At 39.8% G+C, this 17,495-nt stretch overlaps 1 long non-coding RNA gene across 2 annotated transcripts; it reads right to left on the bottom strand.

Moving 5' to 3' along the window:
- On the bottom strand, window positions 1–16,063 carry LOC147146294 (uncharacterized). 2 transcript variants are annotated; one of them, XR_015087169.1, is made up of 5 exons: window positions 15,868–16,063; window positions 13,412–13,497; window positions 8,649–8,809; window positions 3,037–3,239; window positions 2,687–2,938 (listed from the first exon to the last, which is right to left on the bottom strand). It is a non-coding gene; the product is annotated as an uncharacterized LOC147146294 (long non-coding RNA). The 2 variants fall into 2 exon arrangements; XR_015087170.1 differs by lacking the exons at window positions 13,412–13,497; window positions 15,868–16,063 and adding an exon at window positions 1–1,184 and having other exon boundaries at window positions 8,649–8,919.
- Between the last annotated feature and the right edge of the window lie 1,432 nt (window positions 16,064–17,495).

The raw sequence follows: 17,495 nt of genomic DNA, 5'->3' as shown, positions 1-17,495 counted from the left end.
GTCTCCAAAAAATGATTCTGATGATTATGATTTTTTTTTTTTTCTTTTTAAATATATATCAAGTAAAAAATATCAAATGGGAATATGCAATTCCAGATGTTGCCCAACAGATCACATTAATTGATATAACAACAACATACATCTTTATAAAACAACATCAACGAAGGCAAATTATGCCACAAGAAATGTTTTTAAATGAACTTTCTTGGTTTACACTCATAAAACAGCACTATCGGCTCACCGGGCATGGTTTACATAGCCGTTCTTGACCTGGTTTGACCTCTGATTTATTGGGATTTATAAACACTTCCCCACAGCAAAAAAAATGGAAATAAGACAGGATTGAGCTGTTGCCATTGTAAAACTTGTACAGTGTACAGTGGGAATGCTTAAGATCATTTTCAAGTATTCATAATATTTCAAGTAACCTTAGACATATAAAATCGTCCACTAATTACAATGTTGTTTTTGTACAAACCCCTACCAAATTCATTCATTTGAGAGCCGCTCGCAAACAATAAGATTATAACCGTTCTTCCAGTCTTTCTCGCTCTAACTTCTGATTTATTTGGAGTCGTGAAAAAAAAATCCCGTGGGAAATAATGGAGATCGAAATAATCCAGGATCAAACTGTCACCATCATAAAAACCTTTATTACCTGTACAGTCAATTTGAAGTAACATTTTAACATTATTGCCCGCCATACGCAGGCTCGCGACCACACAATCTCCCGCACAAAGGGTGTGTAGACTTTTTACAACCACAGTAGCATCCCTTTACCTTTGTAAATAGTTGTACTAACCGTGCCGATTATGGAAATTCATAGCATAGTTCGATACTACTACTACTACTGGTTTTCTTGTCATGTGAATAATTTTGACATACTATAGAATAGAAATAAAGAAAAACAGTAGTCAGATTACTCACCCTTGTGTCGTGTGTGAGGGAAACGAAGGGGGGGGGCTAAAAGGCTGTCCTCTTCATGCATCATTTGTCAGGTGTAAAAAGAAGGTCACTGCCTTATAATAAAACATAATTGTATTTTGTATTGAGCAGCCATGCACTCGTTTGTGGCGGCGTCACAATTAAAAGCCAAAGAAAAAGCAAAGTGCACTTGTGGAGTCAAACCTTCCAATGCAAAGCCGAAGTCTCGCATATGCAGGACGTCTCGAGTTCCGGTTTTTCTGGAAAAAAAAAAATTGCAATTTGGGCGGGCGCTGAATTTTAGTGCACGTTCTGTGTGCAACAATTTCCAAAGCGAAATTACACACAGGGACCCTGAAATCATTTATATTGTATTCTGCAGAGAAAATCAAGCATTAAATACTTTCAGTTTATTGATTTTCTTATTAAATAGAAATTATTCGATAAAATGTACTAAATGTTATATTATTCATGTCTTAATAAAAATGTAATATTAAATACTGACCACAGTGAACTGCTGTCTGTTTGAGGCTCTCTATTGCCATATTCCGAATGATTTATGTCCTTTTAAAAATGACATAAAAACAAGCAAACAAAAGTAGGGGGAAAAAAAACAGAGTTTCAAAGGTGGGATTAATTTTGGTAGTAACCTTTTAAAAAAAATCTAGTAGCTACAGTTTCATGTTTGTACAAAATCCAAGTGAAGAAAAAAAAAAAGAATATGAAGTTGTATGAGGGATGTAAAGTTTGATCAAGGAAATGAAATGAAATACTATGAAATACTGGTACTATATATGAATACATATATGGATATAAATCGAATATATTTAATAAATTATTAAATACAGCGATTGCCCTAATGAGCATAACTTCATGTATTGCAGTTTTACTCTGCTATTTTGGCACGTTCGTGCTATTTTTCTTCCTTCTTAGTCGGACCAGTCAAAAATTGTGGATATCTTTTTAGGGCAAATTTGTTTTACAAAAACCAAGACCATAAAAATCGGACAGTTTATCCCCAATAATGAGCAGCTCGTCTTTATTCTACAATTTGCATTTTAAAAGTTACATTTATTAAGTGTAACAAGTGTTTAGAAGTGTGGGGGGAGTTGTAACGGCTTAATAGAAGCATAACTACCCCTCCAAAATAAAATAAAAATAAATTATACGAAAAAGTCAACCTCTACTTTGCGGAAATTCACTTGTTACATTGGGACATATCACCCCCCAAAATTGAGGCGACATCGTATCCCATAAAATCCTGTGAATAACGCACCCATGTATAATGCCCCCCCAAAATCATCTTTAAAAAGCATTTTTTTCCCCTCTGTATTTGTATATATGTGCCCCCCAATTTGCTGGCATCCTTTATAAGATGAAGATCTTTGAAAGTATTTTTAAAATCATGTTTTGGAAAACGTTTTTGCACTGCACACTCTTTTAGTAATTTTATGAAGCATTTTTTATTCTCTACTTTGCTTTTCATTTCATGAAATCTCTTTTAACTCCTCAATTTAGGCTCTCTCCTTCCTTTTTTTTGGGAGAACTAAAAAAAAAAAAAAAAAAAAGAGTGCTATTAACAGGATTTTACAGATGATCGCCGTAATTGATGACTTTAAAGTAGAATGTTATCTTTTCAAATCTTTCATCCTTTTTGAAATAACCTTTTTCGAAAGATGCAATTTTCTGCACTGAACTCAGCGTCGTTTCTGTGCAAAATCCGACTTCATTCAGGCAGAAACAGGCCATTTGAGCTGCTCACCGGTAATAAGATTACAGCCTCTCTCTCTCTCTCTCTCTCTCTCTCTCGCTGTCTCTCCTGGAGGGCACGAGTGACTGAGTAGCCCAAGGTTTGTAATGAACGTGTGACTGGAGCGTTCATCTCTCTGAACTAATAATGCCTGTGGGGAGTTGAGCTTTAGCGTTAGGGGGTCGTCGCCGGCAGCGCCTCTCGCAGGAGATGCACGCAAACTCATTTCCTCTACAGGTGCTAAGAGGGACACGCTTCATAAACCTGGAATGGTGAACCGACACACACACACACACACACAAAACAGCGATTAAGTGAGCGATTTTGACGACGATCGGGATTGCGTCATGTTCAGAACTCACCCCGCGGGTGCGTCTTTTTCAAATTGGGACCGTCCTTCGGGTGACAAAGCCTCCCCTCGACTACGCGTATTCTCAAGCAATAACATCCACATCTGTATTATCAACCCAAGAATACCCGTGGTCGAGAGCGGAGCCAAGAGGCCCTCGTCATCTTCGTCATCGTCCTCCTCATCCTCCGTAGTCTTGTTGCAAGGGGACGGCACCTATGGGAGAGGACAGAAAAGAGGTAACGTTCACACCTTGAATATCAATGCGGCACCTTTTAGAATGCGCATTCAGAGCCCAGTAATGTGAGCGTCTTTGTGTGTGTGTGTGTTTTTTTTTTTTTTTTTTTTTTTTACCTTAACATAAACATATTCAAGTGACAAAAGCTTTTTTGCACTGCAGTTAAGGAGGGCAGAGAGGTGCCCTTCCGTTATCAAATAGGTGTCGCTGTGTGTTATACGTCGCAGCCCGGACATATTTTTACCTCCCCCACCCGTCATTGGTTTTGCCGCCCCAGGCCCGTCCCGTGGAGAATAATGTCGGTACACATTTGCCAATTAGAGAGCAGGACGTGTCAATCAGGCAGCACGCGGTGGATGGATGGAAGGGGGAGGGGGCGGGGGGGGGGGGTGGTGGAGGAAGGGGGAGGGAGTTGACGGGGTGTTGCATCAGCACCGAGGACAGCTCCTGGCGTGAAAACTGTTTTACAAACATTACCGATTTTTTTTTTTTTTTTTCTTGCGTTCTTCCACCTCTTTCACCTTGCCGCAGTTCACTCCTTCTCACCGGCTACAGCGGTGCCTCATGATACGAGTTGAATTGAAATGAATGCAAATGTTTCTGTTTCAGCTTTTCCCAAGAAAAAAAATATGCCGCACTTGAGGAAAAATAGCATAATATCGTATTTTATAAAAACATACGGTAAGGACATCGTTAAATATAATTAAAATGATGATGATGTCATGAATTGTCACACTGCATCGATTAAACGGCCATCGTGATGCTTTTTTATGAAGTATGCCCGACTTGGCCACCGAGGGGCAGTATAAGTCAGACAGACAGATGAACGTTCATTTCGATATCTCATCTCCTCTCAGATCATCAGTATGGCACTAATATTAGTCATTCTTCACAGAGGATAAATAATGTATGACTGTGAGGACTTTTTATTGTTTGTCTAAATGTGTTGCTGCATTGTTTGTGTTCAATCCATTGGTGATTGCACCGCAACTTAAATGCCATTTATAGTGTTAGCATTATGATAAGAAGATGGAATATTTAGTCCGTTGCGTGAGAAGAGAGAGGGGAGCACTGGAAACAATCATGATAAGTTTTAAAGCACGTGAATTAAAACAAGATAATACTAATAATAAAAAATTATTGCTGTCTGTTCCGGTGAATACTCAGCTTAATTGTACCTTCTGCCATCTAGTGGAGGCTGGCATGGATGAACAAAAAAACAAAATAGTTATAGATGGATGGACAAAAAGAAACACAAACATTCACACATGTGCCTTTACATGTCTAATAAATATAGGCATGCTTTCTCAATGCATCAGTCTTGTGGAATTGTGACCTGCCAGAGGTCAAATTGGAACATTTCTGTTGCTACGTTGCTCTGTTTTGAAGCACCGAGGACAGCAAACAACATCGGGCACAACTGATTCTAGTTTGCTGCCTAAACAGGCTGAAAAAGAAAAGCTGAAAGTTGATATTGAATTATCATTGCTCTCACAATACAGAAAGTCCTCGAGTTACAACGTGCTCCACCTATGACATTTCGACGCCTGTGCTTCCTGCGCCATTTTGTGACTGCGTTTACATACAATCAATATTCCGGGTTAAGGTCAGAATTCCGCTTTCTGAAACTTTCGGAATAACCCGTTTAAACGAATGAGTGGACAGAGTTGCCCCGGCGTTTGGATAACCCGATGCGAGCGACGACGCACGGGCGTCGTGACTCAAATGGACGTCATTTCCGCTTGTTACTTTCAACTGTCAGTAAAAAAAAAATGTCTTCTCCATCCACCTCTTAGCAGTAATGATAAGTACAGCATCTTATTTTTTATTTTTTTCATTTGAATGTATTTTTATTTTAACAAAGTATTTTGATATAAATTCCGACTTTAACGATGAACTCCGCCAGCGTAGGAACGGAACTCGTTCGTAAATCGAGAACTTCTTACTTATAAATATGTATACGCTCCCATGATAGAAGACACAAGGACGGTTTGACATTATTTTAATGTTATAAATGCAATATTTGGTCACGCTCCGGGCACTGTTATCACTTAATTCTGAACCGCCCGCTCAATTGGACAACATGATCATTATCCTACAATCGTAATTGTTAATAAAATCGGACTTATTTATATGTTATATAATATAACGACATTATGTTGCATGTTTATAGTTGTTATTTTGTAAAATGATCGGATGTAAGTATGATAAAATGATGGTTGACACGAGGGGATGCTTGGTGGGGCGTGAATGCACATAGGGGGTCAGCTGCCCTACGCCTCAAATGACTAGCTACGGCCCTGGGCTCAGCCAGCGATGATGTCACCAGTGGCTGCCAAGTTTGATTAGCAGCTCGCGTATTGATGAACAAGGCTGCTTGTCGCTGCGAGAACTCATGTGAATTCACCATCGACACTTCCAATGTACGTCGCGGTCATATTGTATGCTTCAATTTGGTACTATAAGCGGGGCTCCCCCAGTTTGGGAGCTCGTCTTCCCTGTTCGGTTATGAGGGACCCGGGCCGGTTTTCTCCCTTCCGTTCGCTTTCCCGCGCCTGTCTGCTTAGCAGCTCCTCCTGATTCCCTACTCGAAGCACAACTCAGCATTGTGCATTATGAAACCGAGGGAAAACTGATCCCCTGGGTAGCGGGACAACTCGCTACAATGAACGTAGATTAACTGTGACAGAATTCAGTGCACAACAACCTCGCGTCTGCAACTGGCGTGATGTCAAACACAGTATGGCAACTATCCAGCAACTATTTTTGCTCGTTTTCAACCTGTTTGAGAAATTTTACAGATGATTTTTTTTTCTTCCCTTTTTAAACGGGTGGAACATTTAGCATTACGGGCGTAATGAGTCAGAGGGCTGGAGCTGCTGAAAGAGTCTGCGGCTCTCAGGGTGCCATTGATCAAAGAAAAAAAAAAGTTCAATATAGTGTGCACCACTGTATCGATACAGTTGCACCCCTAATATATATATATATATATATATATATATATATATATATATATATATATATGCTAATTGCAAAAACTGCCCATTCACGACTTCACTTCACAAAGATTGATTTGTGGAAAAACGTCATGACTAATTTAACATTGTGGCCAACCAAAATAAACATTAATAATAAAAATAAGGTTTCTCTGTATTTTTTGGTTTTTTTTTCTGTATCAGTTGAGAAATGTTTCTGGTGTTTCACCATCCCAATCAGAAAAAAGTTGAAATAATCCATCCATCCAATATCCAAACCTATCCTCACGAGGGTCGAGGGGGTGCTGGAGCCTATCCCAGCCGTCTTCGGGCAGTAGGCGGGGCACACCCTGAATTGGTTGCCAGCCAATCGCAGGCACTCTATAATATTATACTTAATCAAAACGACAATAAAAAAGAATGACACTGTTTTTGTCACACTTTCTCCTTCAATTGTGCTGCTCATTCTGGTGTGTGCGCCTTGGCCACCTTGGTGCAGACGAATATACCGTACTGGAGACTCAGCTCCTCTCTTGGTGCCTCAATATAACAGTAATATTAGCTGTTCTTCACAGAGGATAAATAATATGTCTGTTAGTATTGCTATGATCTGTCTCCATATTTTACAGCACCATTTGTATTCAAATACCCATTGCTTAAAGGGTAACAACACGGCCACACAGATGCTAATTGTTAGCTCTATGCCTATGGAGTTTCCCATGGTTTGTTAGCATTCTGGCAGCGGAGGCTCTTTTGTTGCTACGCAGTGTAATTCTCTTTGTTTTATGATTAGTTTGACAGTAACCTTCAGCCAAAAGTGTCTTGAAGCCTCTTGTATAAAAAAAAAATTAAAAAAAAAGACAATTTATATCTGGAATCTCTCTCATGAACCCGTTCTTTCAAAATGTTAAGAATGTCTTGTTTTCTCTATCAAGTTCTTTCTTGAGGTGTAAAAAGACACCTCTTAATTCAACTGGAATGACGTGAGTGTGTGTTCATGGCTCCAGTTTATGACAGCATCATCTGCCTTCCTTCCTGTGGGAGAGCAGAGAGAAGGGTTGGGTCGGCGCCGGGGGTTGTGCGCTCTTACGTTGACGTCACATGACCTCATCCCGCATCTCATGATTAGCCTTTCATTTATTGCTGCGCTAACTTTATTTCGCGGCGGGTGGATGACATCTGGTTTTGCCATTTAGAGGGTGGCGGTGGGGGGGGAGGATCAGTTTCCTGAATTGACGTGATTGGAAGTGAACTGGCTCCAGCTGGAGGGGCCTTTTTTTTTTTTTTTTTTTAAAGCACGATTACTGTCTCCTCCCAACACGCCCATTGTATCCATCAACTGGGGCTGGACACCTGACATTTTGCATGCGTACGACAGGGAAGCGCACGCTGCATTGCTGCTTAATTGCTTGGAACTAAAGGCGCCTGCTATAATGATGATGATCATCATCATCATGATGACGCGGTATGGCATCATTTTGGTGCACAACATATGGCGCATGGGCCATTTAGGGCACATTAGAGTATTTGAGCCGGCCCACAACGCAGGAGAAAAAAAAATTGAAGCCCAACACATGCTCATAATCTGTGATAGTAAACATTGTTGTGTCATATGCATTTGTAAATGGGCCCGTAATCTGCCCTCAAATAGGCACCGTACTCACACACATTTTTTTTTTAACTATATTAAAATATGCACAGGGTTATAGGTGTCAGGCAACTTCTGAGAAACAAGCAACACAGACTTTTACCGTATTGTACTGTCCCTGTTTGGTCTATGAGCCTATATAGTATGGTTCCAGCAAATAGTCAGCCCCCTGTCCATTATCATGACTTGAAAGTGAAATGTATGTATTTAAATTGTTACTACGTAACTAACTACTTTTTTTTTTTTTAACCACTGCTTTTCCATAAATCCAGAATTTGACAATGTTGTTTCATCTTTTCACTCATCCAGCTTTTATGTTTTTTTTTTTTTTTAATTTTCATTTAATCTTATTTCTTTGCCTCTGTAAGGCATGGATGAATTAACTTCTCTTGTCTAATAGTACATTAGTAAATACTAAAAAACTACATCTATTTATGAATAATTTATTTGTAATTATCAATTCATTTTAGCATTTTTAAAATATGTCTTGATAGATTCCCCCCCCCCCCCCCAATTAATATCTTTTTTGTTGCTTCTCATGCACTCCCTTGCCATTGCTGCATTCTTCCCATCTCGGACCGCTGTCGAGGAGCGCTACTGTTTGCTTCCCATCCAATCAGAACGCACACCCAGAACCTGCCGTGGACCATCTCAGTCACGTTGAATCCACTTGAAGGATGCTGATGGTGTTGTCATTCATCAGCTGTTGCCATGGGAACCCTCACCTTGTGTCACTAGTAGAAATTAGAAGAGATTCAACTTACCACTCCCGACCGCTTTGGAGAAGAAGCCGCTCCGTTTGTTCCACGTTGGATCCATGCCGGAGTGTGTGTGTATGTGTTGGAGGGGGGGTTGGGGGGGGGGGGCAACCCCCTCCACACCTCCTCTTTCTCCTCGCTCATGCCGTTCCTCTCTGTCTCGTGCGCTAAGCGGGAATCACACAACCACTCCTTGTTTTTTTTTTTTTCCTTCCCCTCTCCCCCCCCGCCACATCGGAGGGAGAGGGAGCGATGGAGGCAGCATGCAACAGCATCAGCATCCCATGCAAGTCATCTATACAGAACACTCCAGTCGTCATCCTCCTCCTCTTTTTGCTCTCTGCTCCTCCTCTTTCTCCTCCTCTGCTCGCTTGAACAAGGAGGAAAAAAACCCCCCAAAGAAACAGGATCTTCAAAAATCGTACGTTTGACCAGGAGCTTGCTCACGTTTGTATTGATTATGAAATAAATACAGTTAATTAGCAGGGCGTAGGCACTAAGTCCTGCCTCGAAAAAGAACTTTACACCACCATCCCTAAGAATGGGTATGATCGCCTAAATTAATATACTACAAACTATGATTCCTAAACAAGTCATTTCGAACTCACTTTACAGTATTACAATTAAATATGAGTGTCTTAGAGATTACAGTAAAATGTACGCGTCAGTTTTAGAACCATTTAAGAAATGTACTGAACGCAAACGGGGAAGCAACACAGACAGACAACAGTCCTCACAGTCATACATTCTTCATCCTCTATGTAGAATGACTAATATTAGCGCCGTACTGATGAGCTGAGAGGAGTTGAGACATTTCAGAGAAGAGTACAGTGGATCCCCACTTTTAGCGCGGCGATACGGACCGTCACGGCCCGCGAATAGAGAAATTACACGTATTATTAATTGACCCATTAGTAATTGAAGGCAATTGAAATTCATTGGTCGGAGGAGGGGGATCTATTTAAACCCCCCAAAATCTTTGAAAACCCTGATTATCACTATGTGGGGAAATGCGGCAAATATTGTGAAAAATTGGGGATAAAAATCTGCAAATAATGTGAATCTGTGGTCGCCGAACCGAATTTTGCACTTTTGAAAAAATTATTCGCATGTAAAACATCTTTTATTGTATGATTTGTGATTGATCTATTTTTTGATAACCCTGGAAGAAACCTGGAGACTTCAAGGGAAGTTTTCTTTTAAATAGATATACCAGTTTATCGTCGCTGTCCTGTGAAAAACACGTAAATCCAATTTTGGAAACGTTTCCAATTTTCACATTAAATGCGACTTCTGTAACGCGGAAACACTATTCATGCAAAAATAAGAAAAAAAAAATGGAAAAATGGAGATAAGTGTTTTTCAGAGGGCAGTGTTTCCTGTTATATTGAACAATAAGATTCCTCTGATGCTGTGGAAGCTCTCGATGGGCGATGACTTGCGCAATAAGACGTTATTGAAAAAAAGTCAGGAAAAGCCAACTAGAACATCGGAACTTTATTCGGGGTTATTCAGCAGTACTTTTAAATATGGCGACAGTGCACTGACTACCATTCAACATGAGTTTGAGTGCGATTGATCAGTTATGAACACAGCCACATATATATATATATATATATAATATAATATGTATTATATTATAATATATATATATTACATTATAAGACCACATCATTTCAGTTGTTTATCTTTGCTTCCCCTCTCAAAAAAAATGGAGTTGTACAGATTATAGGAGACATTAATGGTGGAAAAAAATGTTGGAATAATTTATCTTGCTGTCATTTTTTTTTTTTTTTTTTTACTTCACCAAAACTTGGAATTTGAACAAGGGTGTGTAGACTTTTTATATCCGCCGTAGGCGTAAATGTGCGTGTGTATGGTTGTTTGTTTGTGATTGACAGCAAAGCACTAAGACTTGTGAATTATGATGCGGCAAAGCTTTTACAACTTAATGTGCTCCAAACCTTTAAACGAGCGCTTGTCTATTTTCCACTTTGCCATTATGTCTTTTTTTTTTTTTTTTCCCCGATGCAAAGATGTCACCGCCACAACATGATTTATTAATGTTGCATTATTGTCACTTATTGGACAAAAGTACAATTAAAAGATAGACAGAACTCTACCAGTTACATGTGCAACAATAAGTAACTTTTTGATGGAGTCGTATTATTTATTTGGAGGAGTTCCTGAATTATGAATACACGATTGCGCAACACCAAGGTCCACTGTCGTCCTTCACGCTGAATTTTGTACTCTGAAAATTATAACAATAAAAATATGTGACAAGTTACAATATTCTATAACTTCACATTTAAAAAGTGTAATCTTTAAATCTGGAATGTGTTATAATTTGATTTTAATATGCGCAATGTTTAAAGCTACACTCATAATACATTGTACTTTTAACCTTTTTCACTTAAATGTGTACAATGTTAAATTTAGATTATGGTATAATATCCCATTTCGCTTTAATCTGTCCAATTTTTCAAACCACATTATGTATTCATATTTTATTTTTTTACTTTAATATGCACACTGTTTATAGGTAAATTAATTTATAATTTTATTTTTTCTTTTATTTGTACTAAGATACAATATGTTATTACTTGCACCTTTTTAAAACTTTATGAAATATATTTAAAACCATTAAGTGATGATATTACTTATAGATCATGTCATATTTTAACCGTTCCCCCCCAAAAAATTATTTTGGTTTTACTTTTTTTTACTTTTTTTTTTTAACATGAATGTGTACAATATTTAAAACTACATTATGTAATCATTTTCAATTGTTTTCCCTTCAAGTGTCTAATTTTTGAAGCTCCTTTTTGTCCTGAAAAAAAAACGAAACTATAAGTTTGATCAAGTTTTAGTTTTTACTTTGTGTTGTATGAATACCATTAGCAATAAATGTACTTTTTACTTTTAATCCTTTTTTAAATTAAATACGTACAATGTTTCAAACTGCATGATGAAAAAATGTAGTTTAACGTTTTAAAATATTTAACTTAACAATATATACTGTTTAAATAAACTTTGAAACAAAGCGTGTGAATTCCTGAACTGCAAGCATGCGGAGGCCCATATTTAAAATGACACTTTATTTGAACTTTTACAATTTGCATTGTCTGATTTAAAGTCATAAAATCGCGTGGCAAATTGACTTCGCCAGAAATTGCGCTGTTCTACGTACGGTCTTATAGCGAAGTTCAAATTTTGACTTAAGCTACCGGATCCCTCTGCATCGGTTTATGAAGGCATTCGTACACAAATACACTGCAAAAAAAATGTGGGGAAAATGGAGGTGTTTTCGCAAAGCCTTGGACAGAGAAACCTCCTCTGTGGTGTCCTGCCAGCCATTAGGCCTAAGCCCATGAAAGAGTGCAGTGGGAGTTGTGTGTGCCCTGAATGATGCGCCCTGCAGGGTATGCGTGTGTGTGTACGTTTGCTCGCGTGTCTATGCGTGTGTGCCCATACTCCTAATCCATTCTCCTGGGACGTCTGTATCCGCTTGATGGTCTTCCTGAGCAGACATGCTGGATGCGATTGCCGCTAAGGCTCCTTGATAATCCTCCACTCATCTGGTGGCGTGTAAAGGACAGGCACCTCCAAAACAACTGTGTGTGTGTGCGTGTGTGTGAGTGCGTGTTTGTGTGTGTGTAGTGGTGGTGGTCCTCGCTAAAATGGCATCCTGTGTAAGAAAGGCGGGTTTCTTTGAAATATATCGATTCATGAATAAGCCTGCATCCTTTGCTCATTTCTCCTCATTTTCTTTTCGACAGAAATGTTGCACCTGATGGCTTTGACCTTTTCCTCTTCATATTTACGATAAATGTAACTTACATTTCCCATCATCCAAAGAAACGCCAGCCCCGCCCGTTGTCTTTTCTACAGAGGGCCACTCTCCACAAGGGGGCACAATTTCCCCATACGTGGCAAAACCAGAGCTGGGCAGTCCGTCCCTGGGCCGGACCGGTCGGCCAATTTTTGGGGCGGGGGTGCGCGGGGTTTCAAATTTGAAAAAAATTGATTTTAGTGAAGCCCACTAATCGGCCCTCATGCGTTTGACGTGGTCGCGAGGCGGCCAAATTTCATCTCAGCCTAATCAGCGAAAGGCTTCTTTTTAGGCTTCTTTCTACTCCCGCGTCGGCGCGAGCGACACCTGCCGCATTGATTCACGTGACCGTGTGATCGTGAATCAAGTGGTTTGCTGGTATGCTTTTATTTTGAAGGCCGTGAACGAAGGGAAGTGTGGAAAGTAAATAACTTGTTGAACGCGACTCCTGGCCGTCTGTTGGACCCAAATAATTACACAATACGACAAAACCAACCCCGGGGCTCGCAGTGGAAGTAAGCATACGCAGTTGGGTAAGTAGTAAATTACTAGAAGCGCGTCCACAGCGGGTTCGAATATTAAATTAGCCAGCTAATGATCCTTAAAAAGCTTCTGCCGCTAGCATCTCTCCCGCGGCGGCGTCAATCACGGACACTTTTCTTTGCGTGTGTGGGGGGGGGCGGGGGTGTCGATAATTTTATAATTTTTATGAATAAGGGCGGGGGGGGTCGAGGCCGGAAGGGTACCCAGGTCAAGGGTGGAGGGTCGCAAAAAAGGGTCACGTGCCCAGCTCTGGGCAAAACATTATGCATCTGAAAATTATCTCCTTTTCCAATCGTCGGGCATTTTTATTTTGGTGTTGTTACCCTTAAAGCAATGGAGATATGAACACAAACAGTGCAGAAAATATGTGGACAGATAATATGACACTCACAGGCATATTTTCTTTATCCTCTGGGAAGACGACTGATCCTGCCGTACTGAGAAGTGGCGAGGGAAGCTGCCTTGTGGAGTCACCCTCTGTTGAAGAGATGACATGTGGGGGTGTGGTTTCTTTGGGGAATGATGGGAAATGCAAGTATACACTTATCGTAAACATGGAGAGGAAAAGGTCAAAGACATCAGAAAAAGAAGCGTGCCTGCTTATATTTTCATTTTGAACAAAATATCGTCCCCTCCAAAAGTATCGGAACAGCAAAGCTAATGTCTTTATTTTTGTTGTATACTGAAGACATTTGGGTTTCTGATCAAAACATGATATGAAACACTTCAGTTTTTATTTCATATTTACATCTAGATGGGTTAAAAAGTAAAAAACTCAAGAAAGTGCACCTTTTGTTTGAAGCCATCCACTTTTCAAGTGAGCAAAACTATTGGAACGGACATTATTAATCCATACATCCATCCATTATCCAAACTGCTTATCCTCGCGAGGGTCACTTAAAACAAATAACATTTCATATTTGAGGACATAACCCTTACCTGCAATAACTGCATCGATCGAGCCTGGGACCCACTGACTTACCCAGGCTGCTGCATTCATCATTGAAAAGCTTTTCCAGGACTTTACTGAAGCCTCTTTCAGTTCGTTTGTTTCTGAGGGTTTCTCCCTTCAGTCTCCTCTTCGGGTGGTAAAATGCATCCTCTATTGGTTTACGGTCCGGTGATTGACTTGACCATTCTCAGAACTTCCACTTTTTCCCTCTGATGAAGTCCTATATTGTGTTGGCAGTGTGTTTTGGGTCATTTTCTTGTTGCATGATGAAACTTCTCCCGATTTGTTTGTTTTTCTGTAAGTTGCCAGACAAAATGTTTTTTTTAAGACTTCCGAATTCAATTTGTTGCTACCATCCTGATTTACATCGTCCTTAAAACTAGTGGGCCCGGTCCAGAAGCAGCCATTTCTTCTCTGAAAGTCTTCTTTGAACAGTGGATTGTTATATCTTGTGGAGGTTGGCTGTGTTGTCATTGACTCTTTGGGTGTTTCTTCACAGTTCTCACAAAGTTTTATCATCAACTGCTGTTGATCCCCTTGACCGACCTGTTCTATGTCGGTTGTTCAGTGCACCAGTAGTTTCTTTCTTTTTTTTTTTTTTTTAGAACATCCCAAATTGTTGTATTGGCTATGTCCAATATTTTTGCAATAGCTCTGATCGATTTTTTTTTTCTATCAGCTTCAAAATGGTTTGCTTATCTCCCATAGCCGGTTCTCTGGTCTTCATTTGCTTATCAGCAAATGCAGTTTTCACAGGTGAAAACCAAAGCCAGAAATAAGAAAACAAAGCAATCAATCTAAAAGGCAACACCTGAGCAACTATAAACAACCACCAGTCACATGTTCAAATACTTTTGCTCATTTGAATGCGCTCTGTCCTGAGTTGTTGAGCACATCTAGATGTCAATACCATGAAATAGATGGAATTCTGAACTATATCCTCACTGTCCTGTGAAAAAGCTTATGTTCAATTTTGGAAAAAAAATAAATAATTTTTACGTTAATGCGATGTCTGTAACGCGGAAACACGATTCACGTAAAAATAAGAAAATTAAAAAAAAAAAAAAAAAAAAAAAGGACATAAGTGTTTTTCACAGGACCCAACCCAAATGTCTTCAGTCTACAACAAAAACAAAGGAATTTACATTGCCGTTCCAATACTTTTGGAGGAGACTGTATAATACGTGTGCTTTTCGTCTGTGTGTCTGTGAGAGAGAGACATGGCAAGAAATGAACCGCACAAGCGCAGAACTGGCTTCTGTCATTTATTTTGGGCTAAAGCACAACAACACAATGTTTGTCATTTGTCTCAAAAGACAAAAAGCAGACAATAAAGTTTAAATGTGACATTTGCGGGGCCGAGATGCTAATAAAAAAAGGAGCTTATTTCCTCTAGTAAGCAATCGTAGTCTCCAAGTCACACACACACACACAAGTATAGCGTTAATGGTTTCCTAATTGTGAGAGGCAGACCATTGAGAATAATCAGCAGAGTGCAGCGCGGTGAACACGATATTAGTCATCGGCTGTGACATACGCAACAAAGCACACTACTCAAGCACTTACTTCAACATGACTTTCCCAAGCATACTAGCACATAGTGTATTTTCATCAACATACCTACCGCATTTATGTATTTTGCAATTGCCGAAGGTTCAACTATGAAAGTGGCTCAATGTTTACAATGAGCTTCATTATGTCAAAAATTTGAACGTCGTCTGTTGATGGTTCATTTTTTCTCATTATCACCATGGCAACAATGAAAAAACATTTGTCGTCTATAGCAGGGGCCCCCAACCACTGCCGCTGGCCGCTAGCTAGCTAGCGTCGCGTAATGCTAATATTAAATGCACAAGCCAGCAAATGAGTAAAACAAATAGACGGCTTGGGCTTACATTGTCCATCCTCGCTCTTTTACTTGTAAGACGATTAAGGCGGCAAAGGCGCGCTCACTGTTTATCCGCATTTGTCACTTCCTGTTGTCGCCCCGTGCGCTGATTCGCTAGCTAACACCCAATCAGAGTGACCAAATGTCACGACTTACGACGCCGATTCAACATGCTGAAACGCTCACCAGACGCTTCCTGACGGGTTCCGATGTTACGAGTCCGACAGTTTTCGCTACATCAACCAGACGGCACAATCCGACGACCCGACGACTAACGACGTCCAATTAGTGTATCTAGTCCTTTACCGCTAGTGTCAGTGCTAACCTTACTATTTAGACTGGTGCACAGACTAGTGCTTGTGTACCAAGGTAATTAGACAATTTTAGTTTTAAAGATGGTTGACAAATTACCATAGTTCATGACTCATGACTTTAAATGCCATAAATTATGAAAACGTAAGGGGAGTGGAGAAAGGGGGAAATATTTATTACTGTTGCTTTAAAAGTGACAAAATATTGCAAATATAAAGGACGGAAAACATTAGTCAAATGTTGCTTTCAAAGTAAAAAAAAAAAAAAATGCCACAAATCTACATGGAGCGTAGTGGGAGGAATTTTCCATCCATCATCTATACCGCTTCTCCTCACAAGGCATGCTGGAGTCTATCCCAGGTGTCTTCGGGGGACACCCTGAATTGGTTGCCAGCCAATCGCAGGGCACACAGAGACAAACAAACATCCGCACTCACAATCACACCCAGGGGCAATTTATGGTGTCCAATCAACCTGCCAAGCATGTTTTTGGAATGTGGGAGGAAACCGGAGTACCCGGAGAAAACCCACGAAGGCACGGGGAGAACATGCAAACTCCACACAGGGCTGGACACGGGATCGAACACACGACCTCTGAACTGTGAGGCGAACGTGCTAACCAGTCGACCACTGTGCCGCCCTGAGAGGAATTAATTCTTTACGATTACTTTAAATTTCATAATGGTAAATGTAAAGGGAGAAAAATATGATGTATTCTAAATCACAAAAGAATGCGGACACAGAACGAATAAAATAATTTAAATGATTTTATACTGTTGCGTTAAAAGTCATAAATGTTGCTATTGAATGCAAACGTGAATGCAGAGAAGCAGGACAAAAATATTACTTAAAAGTCCCCAAAACAAATGTTACAAATCTAAAAGCTGTACTAGGGAAGAAAGAAAAATATTGTTCAGTGTAACTTGCTGAGCAAGATAAAAATGTTGGTACTTGTCCCAAATGTTGTAAATCTAATTTGATATTAGTGATATTAGTCATTCTTCACGGTGGAGAAAGAATAGATGCCTGCGCGTACTGCTCTACCGCTTGTGCTCCAAAAGCCATTGCGTAAGACCACAAAGCTGATGCTATTCGTTAGCCCGTTTACGGCTGTTTCCCATTATTTGTTAGCATTACGATTGAAAATTGGTTTTGAAGTGAGTAGAATTCACTCTCACCATACAATGCCTAAATCTAAAACTTTTACTTACAAGTCAAAGCAAAACAAAAAACAAACACAAAAAAAAACAAGAATGAAGAATTCACAAATATTGGAAATGCAAGTGGAAGACTTTGTCCAGAAAAAAATTACTTACTCTGGCT

This window comes from Filicampus tigris, chromosome 6, assembly GCF_054856515.1.
Source record: "Filicampus tigris isolate MCC_2025a chromosome 6, RoL_Ftig_1.0, whole genome shotgun sequence".
Classification (NCBI taxonomy): Eukaryota; Metazoa; Chordata; class Actinopteri; order Syngnathiformes; family Syngnathidae; genus Filicampus; species Filicampus tigris.
Note: the sequence above shows the minus strand (reverse complement) of the source record. Positions and strands in the feature narration are given on the sequence as shown.